This window comes from Lissotriton vulgaris, chromosome 2_1 (assembly GCF_964263255.1).
Source record: "Lissotriton vulgaris chromosome 2_1, aLisVul1.2, whole genome shotgun sequence".
Lineage (NCBI taxonomy): Eukaryota > Metazoa > Chordata > Amphibia > Caudata > Salamandridae > Lissotriton > Lissotriton vulgaris.
Window position 1 is genome coordinate 2,073,716,269 of NC_141687.1, and position 15,852 is coordinate 2,073,732,120.

A 15,852-nucleotide genomic window follows, 5' to 3' on the forward strand; every position below is an offset into this window, starting at 1 on the left:
AAGTATCTTTGTGAAAGCATCTTAAGCAACGAGCTTTACGTGCCACCTTAACATAAATAACCGATTAGGCATCTTAGAACTGAAGGTAGGAGGTGATGCATGCATGGCGCACTGAGATCTATACGTAAGCAGGGTTCTCCAAAGTCGGTCCTGAAGGACAGGATCCATGTCAGATTTCTAGCATATCCACTTCTATATAAGTGTATTTATCTTAAGAATCTGGCATTGATCTGGCCCTCCAGCTACGACTTTGGAGAACCCTGCGCAAGACGATCAAGATGCTAAAAACTAGCATGTTAAGTGCTATATGGATTGGCAGAGCAGCTTGTAACTGGTCCGCCTATGAACAGGTAGCCTAATTGAGGGAAGCCAACACAGGCTAAAATAATCACTGCTCCTCTAGTTCCACAAATTAAGGGTTATGCTGTTTAAAATACCTATAGTCTGTCAGTCACAATTCAGTAATCTGAGATAGGCTGCAAATTTTCTAAGGCTCATGTTTACGTGTGACTCAGCCTCTGAATTTATAACATATTATTACCCTACTAAAATGTGCTTTATCATCCAAGTTAAAAGATGCATATACAAGGCCATTTGAAAGATACTGGGAAAAATTGCTACGATCTTTAAAGTATAATCCAAGATTCCTTATTACTGAGAGAGGGGGAATACCAAACCGAGTGTGCCAGAAACGTAATGCCCATCACAGAGTAAATAGGCTAGAAGAACCTGTCTTGCCTTCTTTAAACTTCAGGCATTCAAAGTATATGACGTCAGTTCATTTAAAGTTTATTTTGCTGTATATAAATCTTAAAACTAGCAATTTACACTTTAGCATTAAAAAGAACCAACTTAAAAAAAACAATAAAGAGTCGCACAGATACAATAACATCTTTTCCGATTCATATGAAATACTTGTTCTCTAAATTATTTTTATAGGAAATTTCTGGTTTGAGGTTATGTAGTGTTGACAATAAAAAAAAAAAGTGCATTGGTGTGTGACTAGATGAAATGGTCGAAGAACATGAATAATTGTCATTGGTTTCATATGAAAGGTTAACAATTAAATAGCGGAGCACTTCTAATGTATACATATTGATTTTCTCTCTTAATGCTGTGGAATGAGAGAATAATGTTTCATATGACATTGGTTGTTTCAACATAAACTAGGGGGCTTGAAGCATAAAGTGAGCAATACGTATACATTAGGGGAGCTCTGTTATTTAATTGTTAACATGTGGTTTGTGTATGATCAACAATCTTCGCGGGTCTAGCTGGGACACATCGTGGCAACAGATGTGTCTATAGTGTTTAGAGCACCACTGTTGTCTGTACTACAATGCTCTGATGATAGGGATGTGCGACATTTGTACCACTGTTGCCTTTTTGTATATAAATCATATGAAAGGTTAGTTTGTGCCTTTAAATGGTGAACTGTGCCACATCCAAATATCAACAATAAATATCTTTAAAAAAGGCTGCACAACATGAAGTATGGCTCCATCCAAAAGGTAGTCTTGGAGAGTTCCGCTGTCACTGAAGCCATTTATTGATTTGTTTATTAAACAGAGGATCCCTTTTGCTTGAACTTCAGACTACAAACAACATCAAAAACCACGTTGTCTTTGGATCCTACATTTTCCGGCTTACTAAACAGATCAGGGTAACCTAGGTCCATGGCCCAGTGGCATATATAATGTAATATAACAAATACATTTCATGCCAGAAGTCGAATCAACCAATAAGCAACAATTTCCCTATGTATTCTTGCACAGGATTTGCCCACAAACACATCACTAACAACAAGGATTGGCACAGGAATAAGTATTTAGTTATGCAGCACAATACCCTTAGTGCAACAACATCAACTGTTGCATGGCTACACACTTATAAAGTCCCAAGGGCGAGACCTATTGGCTATGCCAATGCTTGTCTTCATTCCCATGGCTAATGGCTGCTTTACTTCTGTTGTTACACAGTACGTGCTTATTAGCCTGTAAGCACTGTTTTCTTTTTTCCTACTTGCCCGTCACCACAAGAGGAAACGCAAGCAATTTCCCCACATGCGCACGCATGCCAGCCATGCTGACCCTGCCCGTCCTCCGACACCCAGAGGTAGGCCAGGAATATGGCGCCGACCTCAATGCTTCCGCCACAAACAGAAAACCAAGCAAGCTGCCGCATGCATGCGCATGCAGGCAACCTAGGGAGGCACCGGCAAGGAGGGTGAGCCTTTCTGCTAAGGAAGTACAAGGGACGCCGCCACAAGTGGAAACGTGAGCGGCTGCCCCCATCTGCAAGCATGCCAACCCTGCACCAGCCAGACAACCAGAGGAGGGGCTTGGTGCTTGGGAATATTGCTGAGATAGCCGCGTTGTGGGAGAAGGTGGTGGGGGGGACGGGTTGTTTGCGTCGCTGCCTTCGACGGAACAGCAGCGGCTGCCTACGTGATGCAACTACCCACCTGAAGCATTTGACTATGGCAGCTCCCATACCGATCACACGAGAATGCACCTCGTGAATTCCACTGTTGCTGCCCCCCATGTGACCGCAGACACCCTGTGGCACATCCGAACTGAGGCAACCAATTGTTTGGGATTGGGCGTATATGCCCTGAGAGGTGTAGGTGTAATTCAGTTCAGTTGATCAGTGGGTGGGTGGGTTGGGGAGGGGGGGGGGGCGGGTGACTGAGGTTGTGGTTCAGGGTTGGTTGATGTAAAGAATGCGCATGAATGATTGAAGTAAAGGCTTTTATTTAAGCTAATCATCCAACATAGTTGTTAGGTCAGGGGGGAGAGCAGGAAGGAGCGTCTGGTCACGAAGGTCATCAGCTGGCATCTGTCAACATTCTAGAATGCTCAGCTGATGACAGGAGAGGAGAGGAGACAGGGTAAGAGAAGGGACAATAGAGTTACAGTAAAAACACAACACATCTCCCTCGTTTCAGGAAACAGTCTTGAAATATAGTAGTTAGTCACATACAAAGTCATCCAATTTGCTCGGCGGTACAACCCTGTGTCCACATCTTGCTCTTACAGGCTCTTTTTCGTCATTAACAGGTAAATGCTCACTGTGGCCTGTTGAGGCACTGGGTACTCTTAGGAACATCACCATCATCCTCATCTTCCCAGAAATCACCCCTACCACCTTTAGTGGTTCTATGCACAATCATTCCTTCTCCATCAGTTCCATTGTGCTTGCCTGGGGCTAACCTTGAGAAGTGCCACACTTTTCCATCGCTCAATAGGGCTGCGTTACAAAACACTTTTTCCACCATGAGGGGTTGGGAAAACGTGTTCTGACCATTGGCTATGAACCCACTCATTTTAACTCGCACCATTTCTCCAACAGGTACCTTTACAGGTTTGCAGCTGTGTTTCATGCCATAGCGAGGCTTACATTCTATTTGAGTCTTTTGTAATCTGCGTTTAACCATGGCTGGTGACCACTCAGTCCTTTTCGCCGCCGTTTGCCAACCATATTGTCCTTGGGCATGAGTGTCCTCCCTATCATAAGCTCAAATGGGCTATGACCTGTGCTATTGCATGGTGTTATGCGGTATGCCCACAATGTTTTGCCAATCTCATTTCTGCACAGGAGATTGTTGTTAGTAGGTAGTTTCAAAATACCCTTAATGACCTGGTTAAACCTTTCTACGACACCATTACCGGCTGGGTAGTATACTGAAGTTGTTTTGTGTGTAATCTTGTTTCTTTATAAGTAGTTAATAAATATCTCTGAGGTAAACTGGGGGCCATTGTCACTGACAATTAATTTGTGCAGCCCTTCCCTTATGAATACATCATCAAGAAATTGTAGAACACTCTGGGTATCCGTTTTTTAACAAAACCCACCTCAGGCCATTTTGAGAAGTGATCGTTTAGGTCTATGGCGTAAACCTATTTCCCCTGTTCTGTAATGGGTCTCATGATGTGTATTCCAATTCTTTCTCATGGCACGTTTGGACATGGTATGGGATGGAGTGGGGGTCTAAACGTGACCTTGGACTTGTCTGAATTGGTGCATTGTATGCAATCCCTTACAACTCTCTCTGTGGCAAGATCCACTCCTGGCCACCAATACGAGTTTCTGATCCTGCTCTTGGTTTTGCCAATACCCAGGTGTCCTTCATGACAAAATTCTAGATTGGTATGTCTGAGTTTTAATGGTGGATTTACTTTGCCGTTCCTTAAAAGCAATCCCTCTTCGATGGAAAGTTCATCATTCACTTCCCAGTATGGTAACAACTCTTTTCCCATATTTTTCTTTAACACCCATCCATTCAATATCATGTTACACACTGTGCCTAATGTCTGATCTTTACTTTGTTCAGTTAACCATTCTTCAAGCGATATGCCATGTGTCTCCCCATGAACACTAGCAACCCATGATTTCTCATCTGATTCACTTCTAGATTCTTGTACCAAAACTAGCATCCGACTCAGGAAATCAGCTACTACATTTCTTACGCCTCGTGCATATTGCACTTCATAGTCATAATCAAATAGTCTCACAGACATCCTTGCAAGTCTTGGAGAAGCTGTATACAATCCCTTGGTGGTGAATACCTTTGTTAGGGGTTTGTGATCACTTCTCAAAATTACTTTGCTTCCCCACACAAATTGTCGAAAGAATTCCAATCCCCAAACGCAAGCCAAGGCCTCATGTTCAATGACAGAATACGTTTCTTCTTTTGGAGTAAGTTAATATGAGGCAAATGCAATGGTGCATTTGGTACCTTTTAAATCAATTTGGGTTAGGACAGCACCTAATCCTCTCCCACTTGCATCGGTTGTTACAATACTCTTTAACAATGGGTCAAATCCTTACAAAGGTGGGGCAGTGCATATGTCCTTCTTTAGCAGGCAAAATGTTTTACCGCAGTCAATTGACCATATAAATCTTTTTTTTTTAGTAACTGTCTCAAAACAAATGTTTTTGCAGAGAACCTCTCAATGAATTTAGAATAGAATTCTATGAGGCCCAGGAAAGAGCTAAGTTCATCTTCATTTTTAGGTTCGGGGCATTTAGAATTGCATTTAGGAGCTCTTTTATTGGTTTGAACAAAGGAGCTCATAAGAGTGTCCCTAGTAAGTAGCCTCTGAATGTGCAAACTTGCATTTGCTATATTCAGCTGCAGGGCCCTTGTTCCCCAGGATCTCTAGTATTTGTATCAGTTTATTGTCATGCTCTTCTTTTGTTTTATCCATGACTAATATGTCATCCTGAAATAACTGAATGCCTTCCACCCCCTTAAATGTCTCCTGCATTAGTCTCTGGACCATCGCAGCAGCAGATGCCAATCCAAAAGGAACTCTCTTAAAACGGAAACACCCGAAAGGGGTGATGAAAGTGGTCAGGCTTCTGCTCTCAGGGTGCAAAGGAATCTGATGGTATGCTGCCTTAAGATCTATTGTCGAAAAGTACTTGACTCCTTTTGTACAAGCTAGCATTTCATTAATTCGGGGGCGAGGAAATTGATGTATTAAGATATTCTCGTTGGGATTGCGGAGATCAATGCACAATCTCAACCGCCCATTGGGGCGTTTCACAACAACCATGGGGGCGACTCATTCAGAAGAATCAAATCTCTCAATAATGTCATCTTGAAGTAATTTTTCTAAATGGTCTTTTACCCCTTCTCTAATGGAGAACGGAACGTTACTAACCTTATGTATTAAGGGAATGGTGTCTTTCTTCATGCAAATGTCATGTTCAAAACCCTTATAATGACCAATGGAGTCTGTAAATACTTTGGGGAATCTTAGTTTGACTTCTTTGCAAATTTCATCCTCACTTTCTACCATGAGAACATGTTTTTCAGTGTTCGGGTTGAGGACAATCCCACGCTTCCCTTGATCTAACCATCCTAAAACTGATGGGCTGACTTGGATACATATAGTTTGCATAAGCCGTCTCTTTTTTTTTAACGTAAACTTTGGTCTTCTAAATCCCTCCAAATTATTATATTCCCCAGTAAATGTTCTCATGGAAATGTCTGGGGGTTCTAACTGTTCACCTAGATTTGGAAAAAACTTTTCCTTCACACTTTTGCATTAACAATTGTGTACGGTGAACCTGAGTCTGCTACAATTGACACGTTTACACCCCAATACACATTTCACAAACTGATTTCTTCTTAACCATACCCTCCTTGTTATCATCAACATCTAAAACACAGTCATCATAAATATTGAGTAAAAACATGTTCATGCCATCCTCATCTGAAAATTTAGAATCTGATTAATCCTCTTTATCAAGGTATCTTACAATTTTGGGTGACATTTTGTGGCATACTTTCTGAAAATGACCCATGACTCTGCAAAAAGAGCATCTTCTGTTTTTGGCTTGGAAATTTCGATCATTAGCTAAATGCCGCATCTGTAGCATTTTCTCTTAGCATTGCTGGAATTTTTGAATTTTCTGTCTTTATTTGGTTTGTCACTGTAATTACTTCTAGCATCCTTAGGTTTTCTGTCACTCACTTTGGCAACAATGTTTTCCTCTTTCTTCTCTTTACTTTCCGCTAACTCAGCTTTGGCGCATCTGCCTGTGAGTTCAGCTCTTCTGACTATATAAATTATAGTTTGTAGCGGATTCTCTCCTTTAGCCCACAGGTAGTCCTGTATGTCAGCATTAGAACTTTGCATGACAATTTGATCTCGAATGAATTCATTGTGAAGGTCACTGAATCGACATGTAATGGCTAAGTTTTTCAATGCTGCAACATAATCATCAATAGATTCATTCTGACCTTGCTTCCAATGAAATAATCTGTATCTGCCCACTCCTACACATAATGCGGTTTTGTAATAGCTATTAAGAATATCTATAGCATTTACATAGGCATCACTCTCATCTGCTGCCCTCGATTTTGTTGATCTATTTGAAAACCTTAATTCCACCTGCACCCAAACAGTGCATCAAGATTTTTTACTTCATTTCAGCTTTTATATCTTTCTCATCCTCAATTGTATCAATGAAGATTGTAAAATGCTCTCTCCATTTCTCCCATTTGATGGGGGTTTCTCCTCCCCAGCTAAAAATGAGGCAGGCGGTGTTAAATTTAGCAAATAACCAGTAGCCATTTTTTTTTTATTTATTTGCGATAGGCTAGGATTTTCAGTAGACGCTTTAGCATAGGAACTATCTTGAATTATGTGAAGTTAATATACATATTTGCAATTTACCTTTACTCAGTTTTGCCGTGCCAATCAGCGCAGATTGCCACTCCAGTATGCTTCCTTTTCTAAGTTTATATGTTGTTCACACGCGGTGCACCCTGCCCTATAAAGGCTAAATGCCAAACTGGGGTGGCATGGTGAGCAAAAGAATGATGGATTTAACCCAGATCTCTTGACTGGGGGTAAATGTTTTGATTTGTTCGGCATTCCGTCCATCAATTGTGTGTCTTTTGCTTTCTCGCCCTAAGCGAGCCAGGTATGCCTAGACGTGGGTCCTGGGCTCACTGTGCTCCTGGAATCAAGCTATCCTGGCTGACGAGGGGTGAAACACCGATACCGGTCCTAGGATGCTTGGTTCCGGTCCAGGGAGGACCTGGCATGGCAGTTCGGGCTGGACTGTTCCCATGAGGCACATGATTTGCATATGACCAGGTCTAAACTGGGGTGGCATGGTGAGCAAAAGAATTATGGATTTAATCCATATCTCTTGACTGGGGGTGAATGTTTTGATTTGTTCGCCATTCCATCCATCAATTGTGTGTCTTTTGCTTTCTCACCCTAAGTGCACCAGGTATGCCCAGACGTGGGTCCTCGGCTCACTGTGTCCCTGGAATCAAGCTGTACTAGCTTAAGAGGAGTGAAACCCTGAAACCGATCCTAGGATGCTTGGTTGCGGCCCAGGGAGAATCTGGCTTGGCAGTTCGTGCTGGACTGTTCCCATGAGGCACAGGGTCAAGACTGATTTGCATATGACCAGGTCTAAACTGGGGTGGCATGGTTAGCAAAAGAATGATGGATTTAACCCAGATCTCTTGACTGGGGACGAATGTTTTGATTTGTTCGGCATTCCGTCCATCAATTGTGTGTCTTTTGCTATAAATGCTTAAGGCTTGAGGTAGCGCTGTGCCGATCGCTGTTTGGTTTCTCTGTAAATCGATAGAGATGATGTGCACATGCGCGTGATCACTGTAGAATGAATGGTGATGTACTGACAGTTACTGCCGCATATGAAGCACACTCAAGATGGCCGCCTTCCGTAGCTTACATGCTGCGTCATTCACCGCTTGACAGTACTCCTCACATGAGAATGCACGGTTGACAGTTGCCAGGTGGTGGTTGACAGATGGCAGTTTGAAACTTTTCCTGTCAGCGCTGCGCAATGACACACAATAAACACAAAGGCAACACTTTTAAGAGTTTTTGAATAATGTGCGAACTTTCTCTTTGATGCTCAATATGCCTTTCACATCATAACTTCAACACGTTAATTTAGTCGCTTTCACCTAGTCAAAATGTCGAAGATGCTTTTAACGCTGACTACGCTGTTCTTTCATCAATTTTGAAGCAAAAGTCTCCCCTCATTCACTGACCTTATATTTTTCCTTAAATACCTTTGTTGGTGAGTGCGGTTGCTCACATTGAATCATCAATAAATTATATTTCTTTGTTCAAACTCCTCACTTGCACGCGGGTTCCACTGTGTTTGCACTCGTCACCAATTTGTAATGAATGCGCATGGAATGATTAAAGTAAATACTTATATTTAAGCTTATCATCCAACACAGCTGTTAGGTCAGGGGAGAGAGCGGGAAGGAGCATCTGTTCACGAAGGTCATAAGCTGGCGTCTGTCAAAATTCCAGACCACTCAGCTGATGGCAGGAGAGGAGAGGGGACGGGATGAGAGAAGGGACAATAGAGTTACAGTTAAAACACAACAGTTGATATTATACGAAGCGCTGGGTGTGTTCCTGCCCCTTTTCCTAAACTGACATTCCCACCGACATTGTGAATTAAAAAAAACGCTTTTGTTCAACCACAAAGTAGGTGATTTTTGTATGTATGCACAGTGCTTTGGCGCACACATTGTAAGTCCAACTGTCAGTGTCTATCACAACCTTTCAAAAGCCAACCAAAGCGTTTCCTAAAGAAAATATTCGGAAACTGTCCACTCACCAAGGATATGAGTTTCCATTCTCTTTCTTGATGAACTACTACCAAGATTAAATCAAATACGGAAGAAGACCGCCACTGTAAAGCGTATATTTTCACACGAATAGCTTGTGGGGCGGGGCCAAGTAGGATGTAAGATGTCTGCCTCCATTGGTGTTGAAAAAGCAGTCACGATTCCACGATGGCCGCGTGTTTGCATCTCTCTTTTCACAAACATCATCTGGAAGTGTTGTGAACCATTTTAGGACACTATTGTAAATTTCCTGATTCATGCCTTTATATAGCTATAAATCACTATGTCCTTATATAGGCATAAGAATCATAACCATATTTAGTCATAGCTCATGCAGTCCAAATACGGCAGGGCTACTTCCACTAGTTCCGAAAATCTACAACAATTTCTTGGAAAACGCGGCTTTAGCAGCTAGGGACTATCCCTTGCTCGAGAACTGACTTGTCCAAGAGCTCATGGAGTTTTCAAAGAACGGAGAGTCTTTAATGACGTTATTATGTCAAACTCAGCAACTTCAAGGCATAAATATGCCCACACTTGCCTTAGCAAACTCACGGTTGTTTGGAGTAGTTCGACTATCTACTTGCCCGAATCGCCCTGCTACTGCAAGTGCCGAAGGAAGCCGACCCTCCACCAGACGCACTGGGAGAGACCCTGTCTTTTTCTCCTGCCGAGAAATCCAGCTCCAGTGTTTCCAAGCTACCCTTGCGGGTTGTTGGGAAATCGAGTGCTGAGCCTGACCTTCTTCGATCCAAACTAAGGTACGGAGCAGATTAGAACCCAAGTGAAATCTTGGACAGATTCTTGGCAAAAGAATAATCTATTTATTCAACACCTCACTTACTTCTTCCCTCATACTAAAATTAGGTTAGGTACACCGGGGTAGGTGTATTTTAGAAGCACCAGTTGAGTACTTTTAGCCTCTGTTATTTATGTGTGTATTTAACTATGGTTTAGGCACCATACAATGCTCTTACAGTATTATTTTATTCTACTCTTTATGCTGTATGCATTATATTTTACAACCAGTTTTACGATTGTAGCAGTACATTTCTTATGCTTGAGAAAGACGACTGTTCAATAAATACTTTTATTGAAAACGCCTGTATCTCCATTTCTCTGCACCTCTGGGGAAACGAAGCATTCACCATTGACTGAGTAAAATATCCATCTATTGTTGCCACTACTCTGATGATCAGTTTTATCATTTGGGAAACAAAGTTGTCATGTTTATGCGGTTGTCAGAAACTAATCCCTTCTTGTGAATTCGAGAAAGTTTCTAGTGACCTCTGAGCTAGCTGGCACTCACAATTAAGTCTAATATATTTGATAGGGATGTATGACGTTACAACGCATACTTTTACCACGCATGCCTTTACAACGCGGTATTTACAATGAATACCTTTACAACGCATAGTGCTTTGGGGTGCTGGATAGTGAATAGTTTAATTTACTATTCCAACTCCAGTCCCCGTGGACACTAGGGAAGGTGTTGGATAGTAAATTAAACTTATTCCCTATCCTAGAGCGCCCCCCAGCGCAATGCGTTGTAATGGTTGTCGTTGTAAATACCGTGTTGTAAAGGCACTGCGTTGTAAAAGTTGCGTCGTAAAGGATGTTTCCAATTTGATAGAGACCTAGTAGACCTCAGTCCTACGTCACATCTATAGGATATGTTATTCCAATTTGCAGAGCCTATTGGGAATATAGGAACTATACTACATGGCGCCCAACATTTGGTAAGGCACTAATTTAAAGCTAGATACTAGAGTAACTCAGTCGTGCTTTTCACAGGGACCCCTTTATCCCGTAAATACTCCAATAGACATCTGGAGTGGGTTAAAGGATAAAATATCCACCATAAACTGAGTAGGATGAAAAATCCTATGTATTAGTTTTGGTTTTGTTCAACGTTGAAGGATACAGTGTTCCAAAATATTGTGCACCTTATGTTTATTTCATTGAAACTTGCTCTGCAAACTTCCTAAACAAAATGTCAGACGAAGAAAATCCTGGGAGCAGTGGAATTGCAGTAAATGCAAACCCACCAGGTTCATGACGACGTGGATGCTATAAACATCCCGGAAAATGTGCATTCTGTCCATGAGGAAGGAACAGATCTATTTGAGAGTGGATCCTTGTAATGTAAATCTCGTAGAGTCTTATTATGAGGGTGTTATGAGTGTTAGCATGAGACACTAAAACACACCAGTGTCTGGAAATGGATTATAAAAAGGGGATCTTGAGTCTCCCAAATTGTCTATTTTCAAGCAGTCAGCCATGGCTGTACCTCGACGTGGAGAAGTTCAACAAGACTTCTGCCTTTTGTGACCAGGTCTGGGGATCAAGGTCCAGAAGTACCTTTAGCTTGAGGAGATTTTCCCTGGTACCAGGGACACAGGTTAGATAGCCAGTGGAGAGAGCATGGCGTGCCCACTTGCCTGAGGTGAGATAGAGTCTAATGGCAAGGAGGTCATGATCATTGTTGGGATAAGGAAAAAGCAAGGTGCTGGTTGTCTCTTTGGCAATGGTTTGAGTGCCCCAAGCTAAGTGTCAGGACCAGAAGCCTTTATTGCTTGGACCACGTCAGCTATGTTGCCCAAAGCAAAAGCTGCATGTCAGTCTAAGGTCAAGACTGGGACCATTCTCCTTGTGCAGGAACAGAAAAAGGTATTTTGCATGAAAGGACAGGGAAGCCACAGACTGAGGAGGTAATCAATTCTGCTCCAGAAGGAAAGGGGGATGAGGCTTTCAATGGGGAACAGGTGTGGGAATCTAGGCACCTTCAGAGGTGAAGGGTTTGTTAGCTACTAGAGTGCCTACCTGAGATGAGTCCGCAAGGCACAGAATCAGTGCCCTACAGGAAGAAGAGGCCAGGAATGGATCAGCAAATGCGTGGATGATAAACGTTAAGTTAGCTGAGATAATGGCATACGCTACAGCCAGCTGGTGAATCCTGAGCCAGGTTCTAGTAGATGGCTAGTGGTTCCACTAGTGACATAATGTTTTTGTCAGAGGCCCACATTTTGCCATTAGCAGGACACATGGACATTAGGAAAACCCAGGGTAAGTCAGATTTTCTGTTCTACTAGCTCGGGATGTGTAGAAGCACAGAGCAGTTCTCTAGAACCTGTTCTTCTTACCAGGTATGTGATAAGTGCCGCTGCCAGTGGTAGTGTTCCATTTGAGCCTGTGAGAATATAACACGTTCATTCATTTGACCTACCTCACAGTAAGGCAACAAATATATCTTGGTTGTGGTGGATGACATCACCAGGTATCCAGAGACATGACTGCCAGAGTGGTAAGGAGAACTCTCTTAGAGATATTTTCTAAGGTTGAATTTCAAAGGATGGGTATTTCTGACTTTGGAACAAACTTTGTCTCCTCTCATATAAGAGAGATGTGGGAGTAAGTTTTGTGAAGTTTTGTGACTTACCATTTCTCTAGTGCATACTACCTAAACACCAATTGGTGAGTGGAGCAGTTTAACAAAGTACTGAAGAGCATGTTAGGAACTTTGCCAGTGTACCTCAGGAGTAGGTCAGATCTTCTCCTGGCATGCCTCTTGTTTGCTTATGAGAGATTTGGCAGAAGTGCATAAAGTTAAGTCCCTTTGAACTTTTGTATAGTCCGCTTACTTTAGTCGGAGAAGAGTGGGAAGGAACCTCAGAGTCTCCACAGAAGATGTGGTGGACTATAGGATTGGCCTCAGGAAGCTGATGCCACAATACATGAGTCAGGCAAAATAAAATGTTGAGGCTAGATAAGCCCTGATGAAAGAAAGATATGATCAGAAAACTACACTGACTTGGTATCAGGAAGGTCAGGAAGCATTGGTGATGATGTCTATGTGTCTCAGGGCTTTGAAGGGCAAATGCAGGAGGCCATATATGGTAGTTCAGAAGATTTCTAAGGTAACTACTTGGTGGACAAAGATGTCACAAGGGAACCCAGGAGTGTGTTCCACGTGATCCAGCGGAAGTCTTACCTCTGTAGAGATTACACAGTGAATATTATAGCTATGGCAGATGATGTTGTGGAAGACAGTGAGCCTCTTCCTGACCTGCTACATAGCAACATGAAGGATTGCACTGCAAAAAGGATTAAGTTAGCTCCTGAGTTAATTTCTGAGAAGCAGGCAGAATGCAGAGAGGTGGTAGGACACATTTTCAAACTGTTTTGCTTGCTTCAGGCTTGCCACTGCGTGTGTGCATGACATAGACACAGAATAGCAGAACGTACAGAATGTCTGATCAGGGTTCAGAGATGCATTAGTCAGGAAGTTGCCAAGTATTTGGACCTGGGGATCATTGAGAAGTCTCATAGTCCATTGTCTAGTCATGTGGTGCTAGTAGTGAAGCAAGAATTTACTGACTTGGAGTTCTGTGTGGATTACTGATCCCTCAGTGAGGTAACCGTGTCCTATGACTATTCAATTCCAAGACCATATGAGCAAGTGGATTGGATAGGTTCTGCAAGGTACCTGAGCACCTTTGATTTTGCCAGTGGATGCGGTAAGATTACCTAAGCACCAGATACCAAAAAATGAGTTTTTCTGTGCCAGAGAGGTTATATCAGTTTAAAGTGATGCCCTTTGGGTTGAAGAACGATCCTGCCACTTTTCAGTGACTGATGAACCATGTTTTTGCAGTCCTGAAGGAGTACCGTGTGGCATGCCCGGAAGATAGTGCGATGTTCAGCAATTCATTCAAGTATCAGGTAGGGCTTTTCTTGGTAGTATACATTGGGCATGAGAAGGAAAACCTGAAGATTCACCCATTGGATGTGAACATTCAGTTGGTGATTGAGTGGGAAGTTACTATTACCCAGACTGAAGTGAGGACCTTTCTAGGATTCACTGGGCATTGCAGTAACTTTATGATAAGCTATGGATGTATAGTTGCACCATTGACTGTTTTGACTCTCAGAGCAGCCCAAGATAAAAGTCTTTTTTTTTAAAGTTTTTTTAACAAACTTTTTTTAAGATTCACAAAGGGGAAGGGGCTTAAGAGGACTACTTTCTTTTTTTCTAAATGCATTACCACCCTAACTCCAGAGTAAGTAACATTTCTATGCTTTGCAACCAGATTACTGTTGCAAACCATTGATACATCTTATCTCAAGTTGCAATTTGGAAGGGACACCTATAATACACCCCTACCAAATTGTGAATCAGTATCCATTTACAATCCCATTTTAGGAGTTGGTAAAAGTTTACCGACTAGTATGATGGGATTAATACATAATAACATTCTATTTTACTGTTCCAAATGAACCAATTTTGCAAATTGCAGTGTTTGCGAATGCAACATAGGCTTGTACATCAGGAGCTACTCATGTCTGGACCCATAAAACCTGTGAGCACTGAAAAAGTTGTGAGCATGCCCCAATTGTTTCCTCTTGCATGAATGTGGTAGAAACCACGGGCCCTATTTACATGATTTTGACGCACAGCAGCACAGCAAGTCTTCCTGCTGCGCTGCGTACATCAAAATAAAAGGGCAGGAATGAGCCGTATCTACAAGACACAGCACATTCCTATCCTTCTCCACTGTGCAGGTGCACAAACAGCAGCCAATCACCAGTGCAGACTACTGTGCGTCAAATTGCAAGGATGCTTGCGCTGAGAGGATGATTGTTTTTGTGCAAGAAGGGAAACTTTTCAGTACAAAAACAATAATTAAAGGCATGTTCCTTGTTCTATAGAAAGAGGGGAAAAAACAGGTAAAATATAAGTATTTCTCCTCTTTGCGCCTCCTTAAGCCTCCCCTGGGGAAGTGTAGGATTATGACGCATTCCCAAGTTTACAAAATGTTGTAAATCTAGGAATGTGTCACGCTGCATGGTTTTTGCGTTGGAACACCCAGAGCAACACTCATTACCCGCCCCTTTCATGCAGAGTTATGAGTTAAAGGGACACATATTTACAATGTCATGAAAAATCATGCAGGGTGATTTTACATGGCCTTGTAAATATGGGTAAGCCTCCGGTGCGTCATTAAAAGTGATGAACTGGCAGCCCAATGTGCTTGTAAATAGGCCTCCAAATGTCTACTTAATAGCTGGGTTTTTAATGTGCCAAGTGCTGTCCTTGTCTTCCTGTATCACTAACCTTACAAGCATGACATACTCGGTATTTGGTACAGAAAAGCGGGATATGTAGTGAGCCCAATCACCTTGGTGTGTCTTTACATCTATGTAATACTGCTCCACATGTCTTAATTTCTGTTTTCTCTCTATCCATACTAATCCTCCATACTAATATAATAAAGAGAGAGCCCAAAGATTTGAGGTGGGTAATCTCAGGAACCACAGCACCAATCACAACACCCAATACAGCATTGGAAAGGGCAGTTGCAGCAGAAGGACATAGGCTATGCAGACGCCCAATATATACATTTAAAAGGTAAAAGAACCGTGCCAGCAAAGTAGTCCCTTGTGGGTGTGTCTGGATTGTGCTGTGGGCGTGTGCTGGGGGCGTGACAAACGCTGGGGGCGTGTGGTACATTCCGCCCTTCATGCCATGTCTCATATCATGTGCTAATCCCACCCTCCTCCCTTTAAATACCCCTGTACCCCAAAACCCAAACCTACCCCTGAACCCTAAAAATACCCCATACCCCAAAACCCATACCTATCCCTAAACCCTAAAACTACCCCTGTACCCCATAACCCCAAACTATATCAGAACGCTTAAAATA